At 39.1% G+C, this 26,726-nt stretch overlaps 2 non-coding genes across 2 annotated transcripts; both read left to right on the top strand.

Annotated features, from left to right (window-relative positions):
• Positions 1 to 11,058: 11,058 nt before the first annotated feature.
• Positions 11,059 to 11,165, top strand: LOC141681091 (small nucleolar RNA R71). Its single transcript, XR_012558533.1, has one exon. It is a non-coding gene; the product is annotated as a small nucleolar RNA R71 (small nucleolar RNA).
• Positions 11,166 to 16,294: 5,129 nt separating this feature from the next.
• On the top strand, positions 16,295 to 16,401 carry LOC141682200 (small nucleolar RNA R71). The gene has a single exon (XR_012559602.1). It is a non-coding gene; the product is annotated as a small nucleolar RNA R71 (small nucleolar RNA).
• The last annotated feature ends 10,325 nt before the right edge of the window (positions 16,402 to 26,726 follow it).

The raw sequence follows: 26,726 nt of genomic DNA, 5'->3' as shown, positions 1-26,726 counted from the left end.
GGCCGTGCGCTGGGACGGTGCGGGCGCGAGCTACTTCTGCCAAACCGGAGCGGTCACGCGCTAGGACAGCGCGGGCGCGCCAAGCTTCTCAAGTGAACCTTGATTTTTTTCTTTTTCTGATTTTTTTGTGATTTTCTCTTTTCTTCTTGCTTCCTCTACTTACTAATGTACAACAAACTTGGGTTGCCTCCCAAGAAGCGCTTGCTTTACATTGTTAGCTTGACGTAGAACTCGAGATCAAAAGGACAATAAAACGGCATTAACCACCTCATGGTTTTCCGTGTCGCCATAGTAATGCTTCAACCTTTGACCATTAACCTTAAATGCTTGGCCCAGATCATTCTCAAAAATCTCCACCGCTCCATGTGGAAACACATTTTTGACAATAAACGACCCTGGCCATCTTGACTTCAACTTTCTAGGAAAAAGACGGAGACGGGAGTTGAACAAAAGAACTTGTTGCCCCGACATAAATGATTTGAGCACTAGACCACGATCGTGCCACCTCTTGACTTTCTCCTTGTACATTTTGTTGTTCTCATAAGCTTAAAGTCGAAACTCGTCGAGCTCATTCAATTGAAGCATCCTCTTCTTTCCAACTGCATCTAAATCCAGATTCAATTTCTTCAAAGCCCAATATGGTGACATCCCTAGTGGAGTCTTGTATGTTGTTCTATAAGCCCAAACAGCTTCATCAAGCTTCAAAGACCAATCTTTTCTTGATGGACGCACAACCTTCTCTAGAATGCGCTTGATCTCTCTTTTAGATACCTCGGCTTGACCGTTTGTCTGAGGATGATAAGCCGTAGAAATGCGATGATTCACATTGTACCTTTGCATCATCGCAGTGAACTTGCAGTTAAAGAAATACGACCCCTCATCACTGATTATGACTCTTGGAGTTCTAAATCTTGTGAATATATGCTTGTGAAGAAAATTAAGCACTACCTTAGCATCGTTCATTGGCAACGCCTTAACTTCAACCCATTTTGACACATAATCAACCGCCAACAAGATATACTGATTGTTACAAGATGAGACAAATGGCCCCATGAAGTCAATTCCCCAAACATCAAAGACTTCAACCTCGAGAAGCACAATAAGAGGCATCTCATCCCTTTTAGACATATTCCCCATTCGTTGACATCGATCACATTTCAAAACAAACTTATGAGCATCTTTAAACAACATTGGCCAAAAGAAACCTGCTTGCAGAATACAGGATGCTGTCTTTTCTCCACCATAATGTCCTCCATAAGCCGTTTAGTGGCAATCTCGCAAGATCCCCCCCCGTTTCGCTGTAAGGAATACATATCCTGATGATTTGGTCACCTCCTTGGCGAAAAAGAAATGGCTCATCCCATATATACCACTTCACTTCATGTAGAAACTTCTTCCTTTGAGCGGGAGTCAACTCTGGAGGCATGACATTACTCACAAGGTAGTTCACAATATCTGCAAACAACGGTTCTTCTGCTTGCACTCCAAATAACTGCTCATCGGGAAAAGACTCATCAATCAAAGACTTATCTTGTGAAGTAGCAATTGGATCCTCTACACGTGAGAGATGATCGACGAGTTGATTCTCAGTCCCTTTTCTGTCCTTGATCTCTAACTCAAACTCCTGAAGTAAAAGAACCCATCGAATCAACCTTGGCTTTGAGTCCTTCTTCGAGACGAGATATCGAATTACAGCATGATCAGTGAAAACTGTCACCTTCGTCCCAAGGAGATATGATCGAAATTTCTCAAAACCATAGACGATAGCCAAAGTTCTTTCTCAGTAGTGGTGTAATTCAGTTGAGCACCATTAAGAGTGTTACTAGCATAGTAGAATACATGAAATATGATGTTCTTGCGTTGCCTAAGAACTGCTCCAACTGCATAGTTGTTAGTCGCTAAACACATGCTAATTTTACACGCAAGTATACGAGTTCGCAAGTAGTATAGAATATTTTCTAGTTCATTCCCACATAAACTGTATTGATTAACTATTTAAATTATGCACCTAAGCAACAATGTATGGTTATTATCCAATGCTAAGTCGATAACAAATTGAGGTTATTTATAACTACGAATTATACTAGCAATTATAACTACGAGAATAAGATTGACTGAATTGATATACATGACAAACATGGGATTCTAACTTCATTAAATACTTCATTTAATAGCCTTATTATTCTTAACCTTAGCATGCAATGGTGATGACACTAATCAAATAACACGGAACTAATAAACGCCAACTTTTGTTGCACGAGTACCATTCTACCAGACATCCACAAAAGCGATAGAAACTGAATATGCACCAATTATATTGAGACCCTATATGTTTATAGAATTTGACAACATAACGATTTAAGCACAAGTTATCTATCCTGATTACATAGGGCAAGTAAGATGGTTAAAATTACCTACGAATCATGCATAACAATAACATGAACCTATGCTAGCATGGAAAGTTCTAAATCATTAAATTCACTTTCGCTTCATTAAGAATTAACACGCTATCTTATAAGTTCGCGACGCTCATAAGACGAATAAGCACAACCAATACTAGTATATCAAACAATCACCACATACTAAGGCATACAAATAATTTAACCAAAGAAATCCATAAATAAATCAGCTAGAACCCCACAATAACGATTAGCCCATGATCGGACTCATCATCAACGTGGGTTCCGATGAAAACATGATATATCAAATATAGTCTTTATATGAATAAATAAAACCAAGTACAAACGAGAGTATAGGTTCAGTAAAACAAGAAACAAGCATCCAATTACAAGTTAAACAAAGATTCACAAGAATAAACTAGATCATCTTCGTCTTTGTTGGATTGTGCCAAAAGGTCTCTTGCCTCCTTCTCCTTGCGCTCAGGTCAGTCTCTGACTTCTTCTACTTAAAAATGACCTATTATATGTTTATATAGCAGTCCATGCATCCCAAGAGTCCAGCAATTCAAATTGTAAAAGAATCAGGATTTTTATCTCCCGACACGGCGCGGCCGCGCGCTTCAACAGCACGGGCGCGCCGACTCCCTGCTTCATGGCGCGGTCGTGCGCTACATAAGCGTGGACGTGCCGGCCTTCTGCCTGAAATCTCAATTTCCTTTCCTTTATTCCTTGCAGCCTCGAGCCAATCTTCCAAGCTTTCACTTCAACACTTCCTAAACACCATTTTAGCATTAAAACCATGCTAATTCACCTGATTCACGAAGAAAAATTGAAATGCAAAAACACTTGAAAACACGTTAAAACACAAATAACTTGAGTACAAATACACCAATTTAAAGCTTATTAGAGCATAAATAAGTGTCATAAATGCCACTTAACACACCCCCAAACTTGAATCGATGCTTGTCCTCAAGCATAAACAGATTCAAAGAACAAGAAATAAAAATGCATGAATGCAACTAATATGAATGCAACGATCCCAATAGAATAACTCAACCAACCAACAAGCAACATATTAACAAATGTAGATATTCGCATGAAGATCAATCAAATCATACAAATCAACTTACAAACTAGAGACGTGCATGTGTGAAGATGCTTACAGATATACTATCGCAACTAGATCAATAATTATGATTCACTACTCATCAAGGTAATCGCAAGGTTATAAATAGAATAAAAATCCTGACTCAAAATAACTTATAACACTTCAATTATTATATTGGAGTTTATACGGATTCATGCTTTTATTCACAACAAAACAACACATATATGTTTATTTGACCGTGCAAAGAGTGAGGTCCACAAAAGACTTATACAATAGTACCCATGTAGCGAGAGTTAGGTTAGCGGATCCCAGACTATAAAAAGCCTTAGGTCACTAGTCACAAAGTCCCCTAAGAACTTAATAACTCGAGTACTAAAGAGCCCACTCGTGATTAATTATACAAAACACTTATTCTTTTTTTCTTTTCTTTTCTCTTTTTTTTTCAATTTCTGAATGAGTGTGTTTCGCTTCATCTCATTTAACCCTAGACTACTCATATAAATATGAGCCGGCTACTAGCCATTTGACACCTAGCCACATAACTAGCAGTGAAATCCAAATTCTCCAATTTTTAAATATCCATGTCTTTTATTATTAAGAGAATATCCTAAATTCTAAATATAAACAAGCGATTAACCCTCGACAAACAAAATAAACCATGATCATGATCTAGAACTTTAGCAACCTATAAGACTTAGTGAAATACAAGTGTTTCTAGCATGCAAATCAACTAAATATGACTTAACATCACTAAATATGACATCACTACACTAACATCAATATCACAAGTCAATCAGAAAAATTATCTATGGAATCATGTTATAGTGCAAATGCATGAAACTACATGAACAAACTAACATAAAAACTACCAAAAATTAAAAAAAAAATACATGGAAAAATATGCAAACTATATGAACTAAACTATATGAACATGCAAAACTATATGAGACTCACACAAACTATTCCTTCAACTACTTCTCCCAAACATAAAATATTCACTGTCTTCAGTGAAGGTAATAGTAAGGAATCAGGCGTACCTACTGTGAATCAGAATCCTCACCCTCAAGGGGTGGAGTGTCAGAAGTGTCTGGAGGCGGATACACAGAGCCCTCACCAAATTCTGGCCACTGAATGTCAACTACGGTGGCTCTAAATGCGGTCCCAAGTGCCTTGGTGAGATCCTGTGCAAAATGACTATGAATGTCGTGCATCACATCCATCCTCCTAGCAAGACGCCTATACTACATCGGGCTCCTCTTTGACGGTACCTTTAACTGAGACGGCCGTAACTCATCTCCCAATTGAGCTCTCCAACCTGCCTCACGGGCCGTCTTTGTCCCACCAGCATAATACTGATCAGCTGGACGATTTCCCGGATTCAAATGAAATGAATAACCAAGCCCCTTAGGATCGGGTTTACCACCATACCATTCTACTATGTATAATATAATCGAACTATCAATAGGAACACTCGGGAGCTGAAGTTGCTCATGCACGGCCCAGCGAACACGAACTGCCATACACAACCTCGTTACAATGGACCCATAGGGTATATCACCCATCGTGCTCCCTCTTAAAAATCTCAGAATGCCATGATGAATAATCTGAACAATGTCCACATAATCATCCTTCAGAATACCCCACAATAAACGTGCTCGCTCTACGGTAACCTTGTGCATATGAGACGATGGCAGAATATTAGCACAAATAAATGCATTCCAAGCACGACCAAATTGACTCATACAAGAAGCAGGGAATGTGGCATACTCTGTTGTGCCTCTTTTGGATGTCCACCGAGTTTTGGGCACACGAAGAGAAGCCACAATCAAATCCAAGTCAAAATCCTCCGGATTCTTATCATTCCAAACTTCTTGCCCATGCTTTTTCTTTGGTTGATTAATTACCCTCCGTATTGCTTTTGCACTATAATCCACCTTTACCCCCTAACCATCGTGAGACCATTCTTCCCCGCCTTTGCGTTCACATAAAATTCTCGCACAACACTCATGGGTACAACAACAGGTTCTTCACAGAAAGAGACCCATCCCATCTCTTGAATTATTTTCAATAGCTTACCATCCTTGGCCGATGGAAGAAAACCACGCTCCTTAATGATTGGCTTCGAAAGAAGCCTAGTATACTCTACTTCATCCTCGGGAGTAGAAAACCTCGACCTCACACCACTCACAGTTGTAGAATCGGTGCTGCTGCTATAGACTTGAGTTCTTTGTCTTTTGGGTGCCATGAAACTTGATTAGAGAGAATAAGAGCTTAAGTATTTAGAGAGAATTTGTGTTTGAGAAGTTGTGATATGGTGGAGAAATTTTATGTAACTGTGTGTATTTATATGTGGAGAGGTGTGAATTCTATAAGGAATAAAAGTGGGAATTGATTGTGAGGATCATGGGAATAATGGAATTGATTAGGAGAGGGAATTATGGGATGTAAGGGAGTAAAAAACGGTTAGGAATTGATATTGGGACCAAAATCTGGTTTTCCCCCCCAAAACTGCCTTATTTATTTATTTTCAGGTCTGGACACGGCGTGGCCGCGTGCTGGGATGGCGCAGTCGCGCACTATCCATGCCAAACTGGCGCGGCCGCGCGCTGTAAAAGTGTGGGCGCGCTAGGTCTCTGTAAAAATGGCGCGGGCGCGCGCTAGGATAGCACGGGCGCGCCAGGATTCTATAGTCAGACCTGATTTTTTCCATTTTCTTGAGTTTTTATGATTTTCTTCTTTCTTCTTGCTTCCTTTACTTACTAATATACAACAAACTTGGCTTTCCTCCCAAGAAGCGCTTCTTTTACATCGTTAGCTCGATGTAGAATCTCGAGATCAAAAGGACAATAAAATGGAACTAACCACCTCGCGGTTTACCGTGTCACCATAGTAATGCTTCAACCTTTGACCATTCACCTTGAATGCTTGGCCCAGATCATTCTCAAAAATTTCCACCGCTCCATGTGGTAACACAGTTTTGATTATGAAGGGCCCTGACCATCTTGACTTCAACTTTCCAGGAAAAAGACGGAGATCAGAGATGAACAACAGAACTTGTTGCCCTGGCACAAATTTCTTGATCACTAGACCCCGATCGTGCCACCTCTTGACTTTCTCCTTGTACATCTTGTTGTTCTCATAAGCTTGAAACCGAAACTCGTAAAGTTCATTCAACTGAAGCATTCTCTTCTTTCCAGCTACATCCAAGTCCAGATTCAATTTCTTCAAAGCCCAATATGCTTTATGCTCGAGCTCCAAAGGTAAATGACACCCTTTACCATACACCAGCTGATACGGTCAATGGAGTCTTATATGCTGTTCTATACGCCCAAACAGCTTCATCCAGCTTTAAAGACCAATCCTTCCTTGAGGGACATACCACTTTCTCCGAAATGCGCTTAATCTCCCTGTTAGATACTTCAGCTTGACCATTCGTCTGAGAATGATAAGCAGTAGTAATGCGATGATTCACATTATACCTTTTTATCATAGCAGTGAACTTGCGATTACAAAAATACGACCCCTCATCACTGATTATGACTCTTGGAGTTCCAAACCTTGTGAAGATTTGCTTATGAAGAAAATTAAGCACCACTTGCGCATCATTTTTTGGAAACGCCTTAACTTCAACCCATTTCGACACATAATCAACTGCCAACAAGATATACTGATTGTTACAAGACGAGACAAATGGCTTCATGAAGTCAATTCCCCAAACATCGAAGACCTCAACTTCGAGAAGCATATTAAGAGGCATCTCATCCTTCTTGGACATATTACCCACTCGTTGACAAGGATCACATTTCAAAACGAACTGATGAGCATCTTTAAATAATGTTGGCCAAAAGAAGCCCGCTTGAAGAACACGAGCTGCTGTCTTTTCTCCACCATAATGTCCTCCATAAGCCGTTGAGTGGCAAACTCGCAAGATCCCCCCCCCCCCGTTTCGCTGTAAGGAATACATCTCCTGATGATTTGGTCAGCTCCTTGGAAAAAAAGAAATGGCTCATCCCACATGTACCACTTCACATCATGAAGAAACTTCTTCCTTTGAGGAGAAGATAAGTCGGGAGGCATGATATTATTCACCAGATAGTTCATAATGTCTGCAAACCATGGTTCTTCTTCTTGCACTCCAAACAGCTGCTCGTTGGGAAAAGACTCATTTATCAATGTCTTGTCCCACGAAGTGGCATTAGGATTCTCTAGATGTGAGAGATGATCAGCAACTTGATTTTCAGTTCCTTTTCTATCCTTGATCTCTAGTTCAAATTTTTGGAGCAATAGAACCCGTCGAATCAATCTAGGCTTCGAGTCTTTCTTTGAGACGAGATATCGAATGGCAGCGTGATCAGTGAAAACTGTCACCTTAGTCCCAAGTAGATAAGATCGAAATTTCTCAAAACCGTAGACGATAGCCAAAAGTTCTTTCTCCGTAGTAGTGTAATTCAGTTGAGCACCATTTAGAGTCTTACTAGCGTAGTAGACTACATGAAATATATTGTTCTTTCTCTGCCCAAGAACTGCTTCAAATGCATAGTCACTTGCATCACATATCATCTCAAAAGGCTCATTCCAATTAGGTGCAGTTATGACAGGTGCCGTGATTAAACTCTTTTTCAAAGTCTCAAAAGCTGCAAGGAACTCGTCATCGAATTTAAAAGGAACATCTTTCTCTAACAGACTGCACAAAGGTTTTGAAATTTTCGAGAAGTCCTTGATGAAATGCATGTAGAAACCCGCATGACCAAGAAAACTGCGGATCCCCTTGACAAAAATAGGTGGAGGAAGATTCTCAATGACCCCCACCTTAGTCTTGTCCACCTCTAGACCATTATTAGAAACTTTCCGCCCGAGAATAATGCCTTGACGCACCATAAATAACATTTTTCCCAATTAAGAACCAGATTGGTCTCAACACACCTCTTGAGAACGTGTCCCAAATTTTGCAAGCATTCATCAAAAGAATCTCCAAAGACTGAGAAGTCGTCCATGAAAACCTCCACATTCTAGCCAATCATGTCAGAAAAGATGGCCATCATACATCTTTGAAATGTGGCTGGTGCACCACACAGACCAAAAGAAACTCGCCTGAAGGCGAAAGTACCAAATGGACAAGTGAAGGTAGTCTTCTCCTGATCTTCTGGAGCGATACAAATCTGATTATAACCCGAATAGCCATCCAGAAGACAGTAATACTCATGATGAGCCAACCTGTCGAGCATCTGATCAATAAAAGGCATGGGAAATGGTCCTTCCTCGTGGCTTTGTTCAACTTCCGATAGTCCATGGAAACTCTCCACCCCGTGACTGTTCTAGTAGGGATAAGCTCATTCTTCTCATTTGCCACCATAGTAATTCCACCCTTCTTTGGCACACATTGAACCGGGCTTACCCAAGAACTGTCAGAAATAGGGTAGATGATCCCTGCATCTAACCACTTTAGAATTTCCTTCTTCTCTACCTCCTTCATGATAGGATTCAGTCTTCTTTGCTTGACTATAGGCTTGCTACCTTCCTCTAGCAGAATTTTATGCATACAGTAATAAGGGCTTATTCCCTATATATCTGCTATAGTCCATCCAATTGCCGACTTGAAATCTCTCAAAATCCTCAAAAGCTTGTCTTCCTCACTACCTGAAAGGTCAGATGCAATAATAACAGGCAGAGTAGATGCATCACCTAAAAACGCATACCTCAAATGCTCAGGTAGAGGCTTAAGCTCAAGAGTGAGAGCTTCCTCAATAGATGGCTTGAGGCATTTAGGAGCCTTATCCAATTCCTCATCTCCAAGAGATTCAAAAGGCATATCAATATTCCTTTTCCAGGGAGAAACATTCAAATACTGTAATTGCTCTTCACCTTCATCATCTACACTATCTGACTTTCCCAATGAGGCTTTTTCTAAGGCATTAGACCTTATCAATTGATCAAGTTCCGATGTGACCACCGAATCGACCAACTCCGCTTTGAAGCACTCCTTATTATCATCAGGAAATTTCATAGCATTGAACACATTGAAAGTAACATCCTAATCCAACACTCGCATTTTGAGCTCACCCTTTTGCACATCAATCAAGGTTCGGCCAGTCGCCAAGAAAGGTCTCCCCAAGATTATGGGAATCTTCTTATCCTCCTCGAAATCAAGAATGACGAAATCAGCAGGGAAGAAGAGTTTATCCACATTGACCAAGACATCCTCCACAATACCTTGTGGGTATGTAATAGAACGATCGGCCAACTGCAAAGTCATGTATGTAGGCTTTGGATCAGGTAAATTCAACTTTTTGAAAATTGACAAAGGCATCAGATTGATGCTAGCTCCCAAGTCACATAAGCATCTGTCAAACGACATTTTTCCAATAGTACATGAAATAGTGAAGCTTACTGGATCTTTAAGCTTCGGAGGCAACTTTTGTTGCAGCACAGCACTGCATTCCTCCGTGAGAGCGATAGTCTCTAAGTCATCTAGCTTCACCTTCCGAGATAGAATACTTTCATAAACATTGCATAACTAGGCATCTGCTCGAGAGTCTCAGCGAAAGGTATGTTGATATGAAGTTTCTTGAACACCTCCAGAAACTTCTCAAATTGCTTGTCCAGCTTTTTCTTCTATAGCCGCTTGGGAAAAGGTGGTGGAGGATAGATCTGTTTCTCCTCTCTATTACCCTCAGGCGGAGTGTGCTCAACAGTAGTCTTCCTTGGTTCCACTTTTTTATTCTGCTGCTCTACTTCTTTCTCAGCCACAGCTTCTTCAGCTAACTCTTGAGTTTGATCAGAATTCATAACCTTCCCAGACCTCAAAGTGATTGCCTTTACCTGCTCCTTAACTTCCTTCTTTCCTGGAACTTCAGTGTCACTAGGTAGTGTACCAGGATGATGACTTAGCAAGGCATTGGCAATTTGCCCAATTTGATTTTCCAAGTTCTTGATAGAAATAATTTGACTCTTGTACATAAGCTTCAACTCCTCTGATTTGAATTTTTCATTAGCTGGTTGCAGCTGAAGTTGTTGCTTTGGCACGTACTGCGGTTGCTGAAAACCAGGGGGTTGTACTGTTTAGCTGTATATGGATGATAAGGCTGTTGAACCGCATTCTGAGCATTGCTCCAACTGAAATTAGGATGATTACGGTTGTTGGGGTGATAGGTGGCTAGCACAGGTTGCTGCGATCGCTGAAAGTTACTAACATATTGAGCTGATGCATTAGAAATTGCAAAATGATCAGTCTCATGAGCACCAGCACATAGCTCACAAACGCTAGTGATTTGATTAACTCCATGGTTAGCCAACGTGTCCACCTTCATCGTCAAAGCCTTAAGTTGAGCAGCGATAGCAGTTGCGGAATCCAACTCCAGAATTCCTGCTACCTTGCCCCGAGTAAGTCTCTGTGCACAATTCTGGTATTCATTAGCAGCCATCAGTTCAATGAGTTGATAATCTTCATCGTAGCTTTTAGCCCACAAGGCTCCTCTTGATGCTGCATCAAGCATGGGTCTAGAAGTAGCACCCAATCCATTGTAGAAACAATTTATGATCATCCAGTCAGGCATGCCGTGGTGTGGGCACTTCCTTAGCATCTCCTTATATCGATCCCAAGCCTCACACAGAGATTCTCTAGTTTGCTGAGCAAACTGAGTAAGAGCATTCTTGATTGCAACAGTCTTCGCCATAGGGAAGAATTTATTGAGAAATTTTTTTACAAGATCCTCCCAAGTGGTGATAGACCCTGCTGGTAGAGAATGTAACCAACACTTCACTTTTTCCCTCAAAGAGAATGTGAACAATCGCAGCTTAATGGCATCTTCAGACACATCGTTGAATTTGAAAGTGTCACATATCTCGATGAAATCCCTGATATGCATGTTTGGGTCTTCAGTAGGATTACCCCCAAATTGAACTGAGTTATGTATCATTTGAATTATGCTCGACTTGATCTCAAACGTTTTAGCCCTGATGGCCGGTCTGATGATGCTTGACTGAATGTCATTAATCTTAGGCTGAGAATAGTTCATCAAAGCCTTTAGATTTTCTGGTTGATCACCCATCTCAACTATTGCTGGTTCTTCAACTTTCTCTTCTTCTTCCTCAAAAACTTCTCTACGAACTACCACAAGTTCTTCCTCGGCTTTATCCAGAGTTCTCTTATGAGTACGCGAACGCGTATGCATACACCCTCTCTAGAGTTCTGGAAATAAGACAAGGAAACAAATAAGTAATAATGTCCGAGTCAATGAACTTTAACGACCAATGATGGAAATCACATAAACAAATAAAATAACACTGCAGTCCCCGGAAGCGGTGCCAAAAACTTGTTAGTCGCTAAACACGTGCTAATTTTACACACAAGTATACCTTCGCAAGTAGTATAGAATCTTTTCTAGTTCATTCCCACAGAGACTGTATTGGTTAACTATTTAAATTATGCACCTAAGCAACAATGTATGGTTATTATCCAATGCTAAGACGATAACAATTTGAGGTTGTTTATAATTATGAATTATACTAGCAATTATAAATACGAGAATAAGATTGACTGAATTGATATATATGACAAAAATGGGATTCTAACTTCATTAAATAATTCATTCAATATCCTTATTATTCTTAACCTTAGCATGCAATGGGGATGACACTAATCAGATAAAAAGAACTGATAAACGCCAACTTTCATTACATGAGTACCATTCTACCAGACATCCACAAAAGATATAGAAGCTGAATAGACACCAATTATACTGAGACCCTATATGTCTATAGAATTTGACAACATAACGGTTTAAGCACAAGTTATCTATCCTGACTATATAGGGCAAGTAAGATGGTTAAAATTACCTACGAATCATGCATAACAATAACATGAACCTATGCTAGCATGGCAAGTTCTAAATCCTTAAATTCACTTTCACTTCATTAAGAATTAACACACTATCTTATTAGTTCGCGAAGCTCATAAGACGAATAAGCACAACCAATACTAGGATATCAAACAATCACCACATACTAAGGCATACAAATAATTTAACTAAAAAAATCCATAAATAAATCCGCTAGAACCCCACGATAACGATTAGCCCATGATCGGACTCATCATCAACGTGGGTTCCGATGAAAACATGATATAGCAAACGTAGTCTTTATACGAATAAATAAAACCAAGTACAAACGAGAGTATAGGTTCAGCAAAACAAAAAACAAGCATCCAAATTACAACTTAAACAAAGATTCACAAGAATAAACTAGATCGTCTTCGCCTTTGTTGGATTGTGCCAAAAGGTCTCTTGCCTCATTCTCCTTGTGTTCAGGTCCGTCTCTGACTTCGTCTACTTAAAAATGACCTAAAATATTTTTATATAGCAGTCCATGTATCCCAGGATTCCAGCAATTCGAATTGTAAAGGAATCAGGATTTTTATCTCCGGACACGGCACGGCCGCGCGCTTCAACAGCGCGGGCGCACCGACTCCCTGCTTCATGGCGCGGCCGCGCGCTACATTAGCATGGGCGCGCCGACCTTCTACTAGAAATCTCAATTTCCTTTCCTTTATTCCTTGCAGCCTCGAGCTAATCTTTCAAGCTTTCACTTCAACACTTTCTAAACACCATTTTAGCATTAAAACCATGCTAATTCACCTGATTCACGAAGTAAAGCCTGAAATGCAAAAACACTTGAAAACACGTTAAAACACAAATAACTTGAGTACAAATACACCAATTCAAAGCTTATTAGAGCATAAACGAGTGTCATAAATGCCACTTAACAATAGTTGCTTGCATCGCACATCATTTCAAATGGTTTAGACCAATCAGGTGTTGTTATGACGGGTGTCGTAATCAAGCTCTTCTTCAATGTCTCAAAAGCAGCAAGGCACTCGTCATCAAAGTTGAAAGGAACGTCTTTCTCAAGCAAATTGCACAACGGCTTCGAAATCTTCGAGAAGTCTTTGATGAAATGCCTATAGAAACTCGCATGACCAAGAAAAATGCGAATTCCCTTAACAGATATGGGTGGAGGAAGATTTTCAATCACCCCCCCTTGGCTTTGTCCACCTCAAGCCCTTTGCTAGAAACCTTGTCCCAAAGAATGATACCTTGGCGCACCATAAAATGATACTTCTCCCAATTAAGAACCATGTTGGTCTCAACGCACCTTTTCAATACTAACCCCAGATTATGCAAGCATTTATCGTAAGAAGTTCCAAAGACCGAGAAATCGTCCATGAACACTTCTACTTTATTTCCAATCATGTCAGAGAAGATAGCCATCATACATCTCTGAAAAGTGGCTGGCGCTCCAGATAGCCCAAAAGAAACTTTGCGGAATGCAAAAGTTCCGAAAGGACATGTGAATGTAGTCTTCTCTTGATCATTTGAAGTGATACAAATCTGATTATATCCCGAATAGCCATCCAGAAGACAATAGTAATCATGCCCAGCCAATCTATCAAGCATCTGATCAATGAAAGGAAGAGGGAAGTGATCCTTCCTTGTAGCCTTGTTCAGCTTCCTATAATCCATGCAAACTCTCCACCCCGTGACTATTCGTGTTAGAATAAGCTCATTTTTCTCATTAGCCACCACAATGATACCACCTTTCTTTGGCACACACTGAACTGGGTCACCCATGAACTGTCAAAAATAGGATAGATAATTCCTGCATCTAGCCACTTGAGAATTTCCTTCTTCACAACCTCTTTCATGATCAGATTTAGCCTTCTATGTTGCTCAACAGTAGGCTTGCTTCCTTCCTCTAGCAAAATTTTATGCATACAATAAGAAGGGCCGATTCCCTTGATATCTGCTATAGTCCAACCAATTGCCGATTTGAACTCTCTAAGAATCCTCAAAAGCTTCTCCTCATCAATACCTGAAAGGTCAGATGCAATAATAACAGGCAAAGTAGATGCCTCACCTAAAAATGCATACCTTAAGTGTTCAGGTAAAGGTTTAAACTCAAAAGTAGGAACTTCCTGAATATATGGCTTGAGGCGTTTCAGAGAACTTTTTAACTCCTCTAATCCAAGAGATTCAAAAGGCATATCCATCTTTCACTTCCAGGGAGAAGCTTTCAAATATTGCAAGTGCTCGTCGCCGTCATCATCTTCACTATCAGAATTCCCCAATAAGGCCCTCTCTAAGGCATCAGACCTTAGCAAACGATCGAGTTCAGAATTAACCATAGTATTGACCATTTTCACCTTAAAACACTCCTCATTTTCTGTAGGAAATTTTATGGCATTGAACACATTAAAAGTCACATCATGATCCATCACTCGCATGGTAAGGTCACCTTTCTACACATCTATCAAGGTTCGGCCAGTAGCTAAAAAAGGTATTCCCAAGATTATGGGAATCTTCTTATCCTCCTCGAAATCAAGAATTACAAAATCAGCAGGAAAAATGAGTTTATCCACCTTGACCAAGACATCCTCCACAATACCTCGCGGATATGTAATAGAACAATCGGCCAACTACAAAGTCATGTACGTAGGCTTTGGATCAGGCAAGTCCAACTTTTTTAAGATTGATAATGACATCAGATTGATGATAGCTCCTAAGTCCCATAGACATTTATCAAATGACACCTTTCCAATGGTGCAAGGAATAGTGAAGCTTCCAGGATCTTTAAGCTTCAGAGGCAATTTCTGTTGCAACATAGCACTGCATTCCTCCGTGAGAGTAACGGTCTCTAAGTCATCAAGCTTCACTTTCCTAGAGAGAATACCTTTCATGAATTTCGCGTAACTAGACATCTGCTCAAGAGCTTCAGCGAAAGGTATATTGATGTGAAGTTTTTTGAACACCTCCAGAAACTTTACAAACTGCTTATCCAGTTTCTTCTTTTACAGCCTCTTAGGAAAAAGAGGTGGAGGATAGATCTGTTTCTCCCCTGTATTATCCTCAGGAGGAGTGTGCTCAACAGTAGTCTTCCTTGATTCTACTTCATCTTCCTTCCGCACTTCTTCTTCCTCAGCCTCCAAGAAATTGGAGTTTTAGCTACTTCAGGATTCACAACCTTATCAAACCTCAATGTGATTGCTTTAACATGCTCCTGAGCTTCCTTCTTGCCTGGCACTTCAGTATCACTTGAAAGCGTGCCAGGTTGGCGATTTAGTAATGCATTCGCAATTTGTCCAATTTGATTCTCCAATGTCTTGATAGAGATAGCTTCGCTCTTGCACATGAGTCTCAACTCCTCCAATTCAGATTTTTCATTAGCTTGAGGTAACAGCTGAAGTTGAAGTTGTTGCTTTGGGGCATATTTCGGTTGCTGAAAACCAGGAGGGTTATACTGCCTTGCTATATATGGTTGATAAGATTGTTGCACCGTATTCTGATTGTTGCTCCAGCTGAAGTTAGTTAGATTGCGGTTGTTTGGATGATAAGTGGCTGGCGCTTGTTATTGTGATCTCTGAAAGTTGCTCACAAATTGAGCTGATTCGCTAGAAATAACACACTGCTCAGTTTCATGTGCTCCCGGAAAAAGTTCACAAACACTAGTAATCTGATTAACTCCATAATTAGCCAAAGAGTCCACTTTCATCGTCAAAGCTTGTAGTTGAGCAGCTATAACAGTAGCTTGATCCACTTTCAGAATTCCTGCTACCTTTCCTTGCAAAATTCTTTGCGTAGGTTTCTGGTATTCATTGGCTGCCATTAGCTAAATCAACTCATAAGCTTCATTATAGCTTTTAGCCTATAAGGTTCCACCAGATGCTGCATCAAGCATAGGTCTAGAATGTGCACCTAGACCATTGTAGAAACAGTTTGTAATCATCCAATCAGGCATGCCGTGGTGTGGGCACTTCCTTAGCATCTCCTTATAACGATCCCAAGCCTCACACAGAGATTCGCCAGTTTGCCGAGCAAACTGAGTAAGAGCATTCCTGATTGTAGCAGTCTTCGCCATAGGAAAGAATTCAGTGAGAAACTTTTGAGCAAGATCCTCCCATTTGGTGATAGACCCCAGTGGTAGAGAATGTAACCAACACTTTGCTTTGTCCCTCAAAGAGAATGGGAATAGTCACAGCTTAATGGCATCTTCAAACACATCATTGAACTTGAAAGTGTCACAGATGTCGATGAAATCCATGATGTGCATGTTTGGGTCTTCAGTAGGATTACCCCCAAACTGAACAGAGTTCTGTATCATCTGAATCGTGCTTGACTTGATCTCAAAAGTGTTAGCCTTGATGGCTGGCCTGATGATGCTTGACTGAATGTCATTGATCTTAGGCTTAAAAAAGTCCATTAAAGCCTTTGAATTGTCTGCTTGATCCTCCATCTCTAATAAAGGTGGTTCTTCGATTTTCTCTTCTTCAGCTACTTTCTCTTTGTCCTCAAAATCTTCCCTACGATCAACTACTACTTCTTCCTCATCTTTTTCTAGAATTCTCCTACGAACTCGTGAAAGCGTTTGCATAAACGATCGCTAGATTACCTGAACTATAACAAGAAAAAAGAGTATGTAAGTAGCAATGTACGAGTCAATGAACTTTAACGATCACTGATGACAAACACATAAACTAAAAGCTAACACTACAGTCCCCGGCAGCGGTGCCAAAAACTTGTTAGGGCTAAATACGCGCTAATAATTCACGCAAGTATACGTGTTCACAAGTAATATAAAATCTTTTCTAGTTCGTTACCACAGAGACTTGCATTGGTTATGTAATAACCCCAATTTTTGGGAAATTTTTGAAACCCTTATGAATAGTGTTTTTGCTGAATGAGAAAACTTTTCATGCCACACTATGTAGGGGTTCTGATATGGATATTCTGAGATTTTATTAGTACTTTATATGGGATATAAGTGTATGTAAAGATCGTCAGAATCCAAATCCGAACACTTTGATTTTCCCCGGAAATACACTAGATACGGAAAGATTTGAGAAAAAGGTAACATGATAAAAAGGATTTAAATTAAAGGATTATAGGAGAGGATCATAAAAGGAATATAATATATTGAGAAAGGTTAAGGGAACCTAAGTAATAAGATCCCGGGTATGATCCCTCAAACGATAAACGAAAACGAAAGTTAAGCGAACCGTATAACAGATCAGCGGTCATTAGGCAAATGATTAGGAAGTTAATCAAGGGGATTAGTGGGGATGATGTCATCCAACCAATAGAAAGAGGACACGGAGGGGAGGATGACATCATGAGGATGACACAAGCATGACATGGGAAGGAAGGAGATGTGGTGGCTTTTTAACCACACAAAATCAAGGGCAACTAGGTAATTTACTAAAACAAACACAAAAATCAAACCAACCAAGCCAAGCAAATCATTTTTCATCAAAATCAAAAAGAAACCAAGGCATTGTTCTTCATGCTCTCGGCCAAAACAGAACCAGAACACTAAAACTGCTGTATCTCCTTCATTTCTCACTCAAATATTGTGTTCTATAGCTCACTGGAAAGGTATTGAGATGGCCTACAACTCTTGTTCACAAGTCTCGTCCAAATAATCATGGTAAGACCCTCATTTTTACAGTTCTTTAAATCGGACTTTTAGAAACTTCAAAGCCTAACTTTGTGTTCTTGATTTCTTTGGAAAGATCAAGCTTGTAGGAGGCTCCCTAAGGCTTCCTAGCAACTTAACACCTCCCAAGGAAGGTATAAACTTCAAACCCTAGCCTTTACTTTATTTGTTAGTAAGTTTAATGGTTGGTGTTGTGAAATGAGAAGCATGGATTGTGATTATTATTATAGTTCATAGGTCTTGATTGTGGTTGTTTGAGTTGAAAACCTTGGAGATTATGGACTGATGTGGTATGGTTTAGGTGAAGTTTTGTTGTATTGATGGTTATGAGTTGGTTGGTGGTTAATTGGAGTAGTTTAAACATTGGTAATCGCGTAAACATAGCCGTCGTAACGTCCCATTTTCTTTGGACTGTTTTTGTGCATAACATTAGGACCCGAGAACCCCCTGCTAGATTATGACCACTGCCATGTTTAGATAGCTCATGTTACGAGCTTCGTTTTGATATGTAGTTCGTTCGATTCCGATGCACGGTTTAGGAGAAACGACCGTTTCAAGTAACGGCGTTTCGCGAACGAAACTTTTCCCCTCGCCTTACTTTGAAACATAGGTTAAAGACCAAAAAGGGTTAATTAATGTATGAAACATTTATGGTAAGTGTGTTAGGCAGTTGGTAAGACACTCGCGAAGGAATCTCCTTAAAACTCGTAAATGTTAAATTATTAAAAATGGTGGAGCCGAGGGTACTCGAGTGACTTAAGAGAATCAGTGAGCGCAAAACAAGCGTTAGAATCTAAGTTAGTTAAAGTATAGATTTACAAGTGATTTTGGTTTAATTCCAACTTACTTGTTGTTTATAGGTTACCAGACTCGTCCCGAGCCTTTTATCACCCCAAGTCGCTCAGGCAAGTTTTCTACCCGTTATAACTGTTGTTGTGATGTATATGTGTATATGCATGACCTTGCGATAAATGCATATTTGTTATTAGCAAATTCTTGCGATATATTGTAGCATGTGATATGGTATATATGCATGCCTGTTTCGTATTCTTTTCATATATATCTGTTGATTCAGTTGTTAATACCTATGGTAGAGAATAACGGTAATTTGCATATACCCTTGGTATAGGGACCCAAAGGTGAAAACATTTTCTAAAACCGGGAGTCGAGGATCCCGAGTAGATTTTATATATATAGATATATATATATATATTTATATATATATGGTTATAGTTTTCAAAACTATTAATCGAATAAGGTTTATTCGATAACTTTATTTTATTAATGAATATTACTTGGATATTCATTTGAGGATGTATGACTCCTTTATTTTATTATTGAATATTATTTCGAATATTCATTTGAGGATGTATGACTCCTTTATTTTATTTATTGAATATTACTTATAATATTCATTCGAGGTATTATGACTCCGCTTATTACTGAAATATATTCTTTATTTTATTAAAGAATAAGGTGTCAATAATCAAACTTATTTTCGATTATTCAAATAAAGATAATACTTTCATATAAGTGTATCTTTGGTTATTTAATACTCGTTTCAAATATAAGTTTTAATACTTCTACTTCAATTATTTTTATAAAGATTATCCTTTATGGGAATATTATTTAAATAATAATATTCAGTCATTTTCTAAATATTCTGGGGACTGATTTACTTCATTAAATCAGCTTTACTCCAAACACTCTATAAAGTGTTTTCGAGTCTTCAAAATGATTTTTAAAGTTAGAGCGGATCCCAAAACTCATTTTTATATTTAAGATCTTCCTTTTTAAGGGGATTTAAATACTCGCTCAAAACCTGGGGAATCCGGCTCTGTGGTGTATTTTATATTCGCAACGAGGTTGCAGTTTTGGTAAATGAATTGATTACTTGCCCAATGTTCGGGAAGTAAGCCCATCTAATTGAGTCGGCATAAGCGATAGGCCGGGGTACGGTCTATTATTGTGTAAGTGGCTGGGTGGCAGTCCATCAACGCGTAAGAGGCCGGGTGGCGGTCCAGCACAAGGTCCTTATGAGGCCAGGGTGATGACCGGTGGGGGATTCATCCATCTACTAGTAGAAAAGGTTACTTATTGGTATCTTTGCCTGATCAGCAAGATATCTGGTTTATGCCAAAATTCTTTTCCTTTCCAAAATTCATTGGATGTTTCAAACTCTGTTCATACTTTACATAACAGAGGTTCCAGGAAATGTTTAAGAGATATATATATATATGTGGATATATATATATCGGGACTAAATAAAGTATCTCGTAACTTTATTTCATTCAATAATATTTCAAAGATTGAATCTATTCAGATCTTGTCTTGTAGTCTCATCTATGTGATGAACTTTTGAAATTAATTATAACTTGAACGGTGGTAGTTCAAGTAGTATTTGGGAAAGATATAAGTATATTGGGGTATTTGGTAACCTCATCTTTTAAACTTATATCTAATTAATAATTGTCTTATGAATGACAAAGATTTTCAGAAAAACGTTGAGACAAGGTTAGATATATGAGATCACCTTGCAACGATATTTTTTTTATACAGTTATACACTGGGACTTTGTGTATATTATGCATGGAAGAGGACTTCCAATATTTTGAAAAGTATATATGTATATATACTGAATATTTTGCGACTTCATCGCATTAAGATATCAAACTTGGTTCATTTCTTTTGACCAAGACTTTCATGAGTATTATGAGTAGGCTCATATACTATTAATCATTATATATATTATTTTGGTGGGCTTGCTGCTCACCCTTGCTTTCTTCTTTCATCACACAACAACAGATAGAAAAGATGAACAGAACCAAGCTCCCGATTCGCAAGCGATTAGGAGACGTTCCGCAGTTTTCTAGAAGCATTGATGCCGCCGTAGCTGAGGTAGGAACTACCAATAGGCTAGGCTTTCAACTTTTGATGTACCAGATTTATTTATATTTATGAATTGTAATAATGGCAAAGAAATGTAAATTTATTCAGAAAACCTTTTAAGGTGTATTGGCAGATAATTGTGGAATAAAATGACTTGTGGTTATTTTTGGATGTTCATCTATGAGACTATAACGTGTGGTGTGTGTGTTTATTGTGGGGTCACAATACAGAGTAGTTGAGTAATTATTAAGATTGGGTGTTATTAAGGGAAATGGAACTCGTGACGACCCGGATCCCCGACCCCGAATCTGGGGGTGTTACAGAAATGGTATCAGAGCTAAGCGTTATAAACCTCAGAGATGATGGGACGTTAAGATAATAAGTTTACTAAGATAATAAGAACTCTTGCCAAGTTCATAGTCGGACTACCTAACGTAGTACTGATAGTTAAAACCCTTATGGGAACCCTTATAAATGTAGCGATAGGAGCGTAGTTCGTTATCGTATATGGTAGCGGGACTCCGAACCCTGAGGTTGAGGAGCAACAGCGTGATGATGTTTTATTACTAATTGGAGATCGGATTGTGGATCCGATAGAGCGTCCTAACGCAGGACCGGATGATGTTGATATTGAGGATGTTGTCCTAGAAGGGATAGTTGCTGAGGAGGATCCCATGGAGGATCCTGACAAGAATGGATAAAGGACCACTGATGAATTGATGACCATGGTTAGGTCGACTACCAGAGGTAGGATTGGCCGGTCACTACCAGAGGTAGGATTGGCCGGTCACTACCAGAGGTTCGTTCAAGTTTGTAAAGATAGTAGCCCCCTTTAACCCGGCTTACTCGTAAGACTGAGAAGTTCGAATGGACAGAGAAATGCGAGAACAGCTTTCAAGAACTGAAGCAGAGGTTGGTGATGGCCCCTATGCTGGCGTTGCCGGATGGAAAAAGGAGATTTTGTGATTTGTAAGTGACGCTTCGCATAAGGAATTAGGGTGCTTCTTAGCACAGCAAGATAATCGCGTCTGCGTCAAGACAATTAAGGTAATATGAAATTCGATATTCCCGCCCATGAGCTTAGGCTCGTGGCAATAGTTTTACCCTAAAGATTGGAGGCACTACTTGTATGGAGAGAAGTGCGAGAATTACCTAAGCCATAAGTGCTCTAGTATATTCTTACGTAGAAAGAGCTCAATATACGCCAGAGGAGGCGGTTAGAGCTAATCAAGAATTATGATTGGGAGATTCTTTATCATTCGGGGAAAGCCAATATGGTGGCTGATGCCCTTAGTAAAAAGGAGAGACTCAAGAGGTTAATGTCTTTGGGAAAGTTGATAAGAGATTTTGGAAAAAATGGAAATAGATATGAAGGTAACCGGAGCCGGTACCGAAAAGCTGTTTGAGATTGCAAGACAGTCCGAATTATCGGAAAAGAACATATTGGGACAGAAAAAGTGATGAATGAAGGCAGAGAGCCAACAAATAGATATGAGATTAATACTGAGAAAGATGATAAGGGAATAATGAGGTATTCCTATAGAATTTGGGTTCCGAAAGTTCAAGAGCTTAAGGATGAGAACTTAGATGAGAGCCATAGTTTGAGGAATAGAATTTAGGGCAAACCCAGAGTGTGATAGTCAGGGAGGTTGCCATCAAGAAAGAAATAACCCATAACATAATAGAGTGGAAAACAAGGTTTTTAATGTATAAGATAACCCCGATTATGGGAGAAGGTTGAAACATTTCATACTAAGGAAACAAAAAGTCGAGTAAGGAAAGGAGACCCGAGACGGTACTCCTATATGGCAATTTATGGACCTGTCTAGACAGAACTTAGACTATTATCCCCAACCACCACCCTGAGGGGACAATGCGGCAGGAAATTCTTTCATGACCTTTAAATCGTTAAGCTCTCAGAGTTCCAAGGAACAGGTTGACCTAGTCGAGGCAAGAGCCTGACTAAAGGAAATATAGGAATCATTTGAGATTCTAAATGATTGACGAATCACAAAAGACTATTTTTGTCACTTACCCTCCTAAGAAAGAGACCATCCGCTGGTGAAAGACCAAGGAAGGCACGGAGCAAGAGATTATAATAAACTGATTTAAGTTCAGTCAATTGTTTTCGGGAAAGTAATTCCTAAAGATAAGGAGATAGTGTAAAAGCTTTAGAGCCAGAACAAAGGCAGACAAGTATGATAAATTATGAATCTAAGTTGTAAAAATTATCAAGATTCGTTCTGAGGACATGAATCCAGAATGACGGGATGTTTGAAATCAATGCTTATGTTGTGTTAGTTCATGAAATAATGATAAGGAAGTTGGGTATGAGGAAACCCTAAAGACTCGTAGTAATAGAAATAGAAAAGTAAGTAATCGTCAGGATGAGGGTGATTCACCATGAGTTAAAATGGATGGTTGAGGGCATAAGAGATACATATATATTATCCCCTGTAAGTTGGGAGGATTCAAAGAAACCTTGAGATAGTTCGAAGGATAAATAATGAGACGCGGATAGACTGAGGAGACAAGAAAGTAAGAAATTAAGAAAATTGGATGAAGGAAGTGACCTTCAAGAATGTGAAGTGTAAGACCGGTGGCTTGATACCCAGGAAGGGAGACGCCAGGTATGAAAGATATCCCAACATTGAGATGACTGTTGAGATAAATAGAAGAGGTAAATGAGTAGTTAGAACTAAAAGGTTCACATTGAACACGACAAACATCTTCTAGAACATCCCTATTATCATTACTGAATCAGGCAAGAAAAGCGGATAACCGTTCTTATCTTTTGGAGGCCATATTGATTGACCTCATTTTGAATACAGATATTATTGTGAAATTAGGCATATACTATCGAGGTGGGAATGATTGAATAAGATACCCTTATCAGGGATATATGACTTGATTTATCCATGGAAGGATGCATGTACCTTTTAAAGGTGGAATTAAGGATAGAACATCGGTAACTTAAAATGAATCCTCGGGGAATGCATAAAGGTTGGAATTTCACCCTTAATAGGGATAGTATGAGTTTTGACAGTATGAATTGGAAAGGATTAAGGTAATAATAACCTTTAAGGATCAGTGGAGAAATTCTTCAGAAGTATATAGACAATGGTTCTAGTATTAGTAAGTGGTATTTTGATATGCCCTGTATATAGGGAATACAGGAGGAACGATTAAAGGATAACCTTAGAGGTTTTACAAGGAGAAATGAAATATTCGAAATTCTCAAGAATAAAAATGTTGATAAAGGAAATATGACATAATTATAATGTTGCCAAGTGGGGCACGTGTTAAACCACGAGAAAGTATGGATCGAACCAGTAATGGTCGAAATTGTTCAGGGCAATTAGGACTTAAGATAAAAGATGTTCTAATTATGATTGAGAGTCAGTCATGACAGTGATTAACCTCTAAAGACTGAGGCAATAACTTATGGAAAAAAATTGGTGATTTTTTTTTTACTCATCAGATTTTAAGGAAAGCATTTTCACATAAGCTGTGATTGAAATAAGGTAGAAAATTTATTTGGAGGTGGTTAAAATGACATTGACTGTAAGGAAATTTTACTATCAGGAAAGGCTAAAGAGGTGGCCGACACTTTAAAGGTAAGAGGATAATTATAGGCGCTTGTGCCAAAAGAATACAGTGATGATGATTAAAACTGTGAAGGTTGTATTATGGTTTGGAAGATTGACATTCCTTCTGATGACTGTGCAATACCCAACCGTAATAGTAGTTGGTAAAGGTTTAATTCGTGTAATCGCCATGAACAGGCTATCTATCTTAGAAGGTCCTATCTTGAGATAAGCCAGGACCATGTTTCAAAAAGGACCAAACAAACCTTTGAGTTAAGTCTTCTATTGAAGGCATATGACTAAGAATGGTATTAACCTGCTATCGTTGCTTTGATTGAAACTCTTCTGCAATTTTATCTGCTTCACGTCATGAATGTACGTCAGGATCAGGAGTGTTCTTCATGAATCAAGAACGGTGATCATGTTACCTCCTTAGAAGGATTTGATACGACATGTATGGACTCCGTATGGTTAGATATTAAGACTTCATGGAAAATGAATGACTACAGTAGGTCAGTGGTGGACCATAGTAAGGCAGCAATGATTCTGCGAGTAATGAGCTGATTACAACCGTGAGAGTTGTATTGGAATGGGTGTTGAGATTGAGTACCACTAATCGGGTCGTGGTAGTGTATAAGTTATCATTGATAGACTAATTAAGTAGAGTATCTACCTAGTGAATTATTATTCTTTCTTATCAATAGAGAGTCGTATTATTATACGAGGAAGGTTGCGGTGCAAGCATAGAATTCAAGTAACGATGATGTCTAGAATGAGATCCCAGATTCGATTTTCGATGTCGAGGGAGTTTCAAAGGTAATTGTGTATAAGCTCGAGGAAGAGCATGGGTCCATAGAATGATGGACGGGATAGCGAAAATATTTAGGCACGTGAAATGCGATGCTATAATACTTGATGTTGATATAAATACATATATGTTTTGTTCTCCTATGACAAACCTCTATAGTTCAGAGGTAGATTCCAAGCCAGATATTTTATGGCAATTTTTTTTTTCATATATATACAATTCTCTTCGGTTCGTTCTTTTCTCTTCTTTTCATTTCAAGTAAGCTGAGAAGAACAACCCTTCCAGAAGGGGAGGTATTGCCGAATGACTATCTATCTTTGTGATAGAAGCCTAGTAGGATACCATCTATTGTTTAGTTGCTTGTCAAGTACTAAAGGCTGGCCACCTTCTGTACTAACTATGCGATATAACAAGTGTTCATGATCATAGTGATCTCTCAACAAATTCCTTTACTTCTATATGAAGGATTAAGCTTCCAAAGATAGAAGCAGCTGAAAAAGGAGTAGTAAAGTTATGGTGGTATTCAGAATGGAAACACGTTCGTGATACTAAGGTTGACGTGGTTATTAAAAGGTTATAGAACGCTAACGAGCAAAAGTATAACCAGTATAATATTAGGAACGGAAGGTAGTAGCGATTACGAACTGGAAAAGAATGGGTATTGAGAAGCAAAAGCTCTAATGCTAAACGCTATAATGAGAGTCTGTGCAATAGACTTGAAAGAATTTGGAATGATCACTTAACGCGGATTTAGTTATATCACGACAATAGATCATATGTCATTATCGAGGTGTCACCTTATGAGATCCTTGAGGGAAGATAATGTCGATCTCCCTTATGTTAGGATGAAGTTGTAGAGCGCAAGATGCTCGGACCCGCAGTAGTCCAAAGGACCAGGGATATAATAGATCTAATCAGAGGACGGCTGGTAGTAACCCAAGATGGACATAAGAGGTATGCTGATTTGACTCAAAAAAAGGACAAAGAGTATGAAATAGGGGGCCTAGTAATGTTATAGGTATCCCCTTGGAAACCCTTGAAAAGGATTGATGAGGTTCGGAAAGAAAGGAAAGCTAAGTCTACGATTTATTGGACCCTTGGATATATTAAGACGTTTGGGAAGTTAGCATATGAGCTAGCCCTACCCCCGAACCTGTAGCAAGTTCATAACGTGTTCCACGTATCAATGTTAAGGAAGTGTAATTCGGATGCCAGACAAATAGGGGCATATGAGCGCATAGACATGCAACCAGACGTAACCTATATGGAGCAACCAGGAAGGGTTATAGAGTGAAAAGGAACAAGTACTTAGGAGAAGGGTTATCAAACTAGGCGGAGTTTGATGGTAGAACCACAATGTGGGAAAATTTACTCGAGAGTTAGAAAGTGCAATGTTAAGAAAGTATCCCTATTTATTTTCTATCTGATTCCGGGACGGAATCCTTTTAAGG

This window comes from Apium graveolens, chromosome 8 (genome assembly GCF_009905375.1).
Source record: "Apium graveolens cultivar Ventura chromosome 8, ASM990537v1, whole genome shotgun sequence".
NCBI classification, from domain to species: Eukaryota; Viridiplantae; Streptophyta; class Magnoliopsida; order Apiales; family Apiaceae; genus Apium; species Apium graveolens.
Note: the sequence above shows the minus strand (reverse complement) of the source record. Positions and strands in the feature narration are given on the sequence as shown.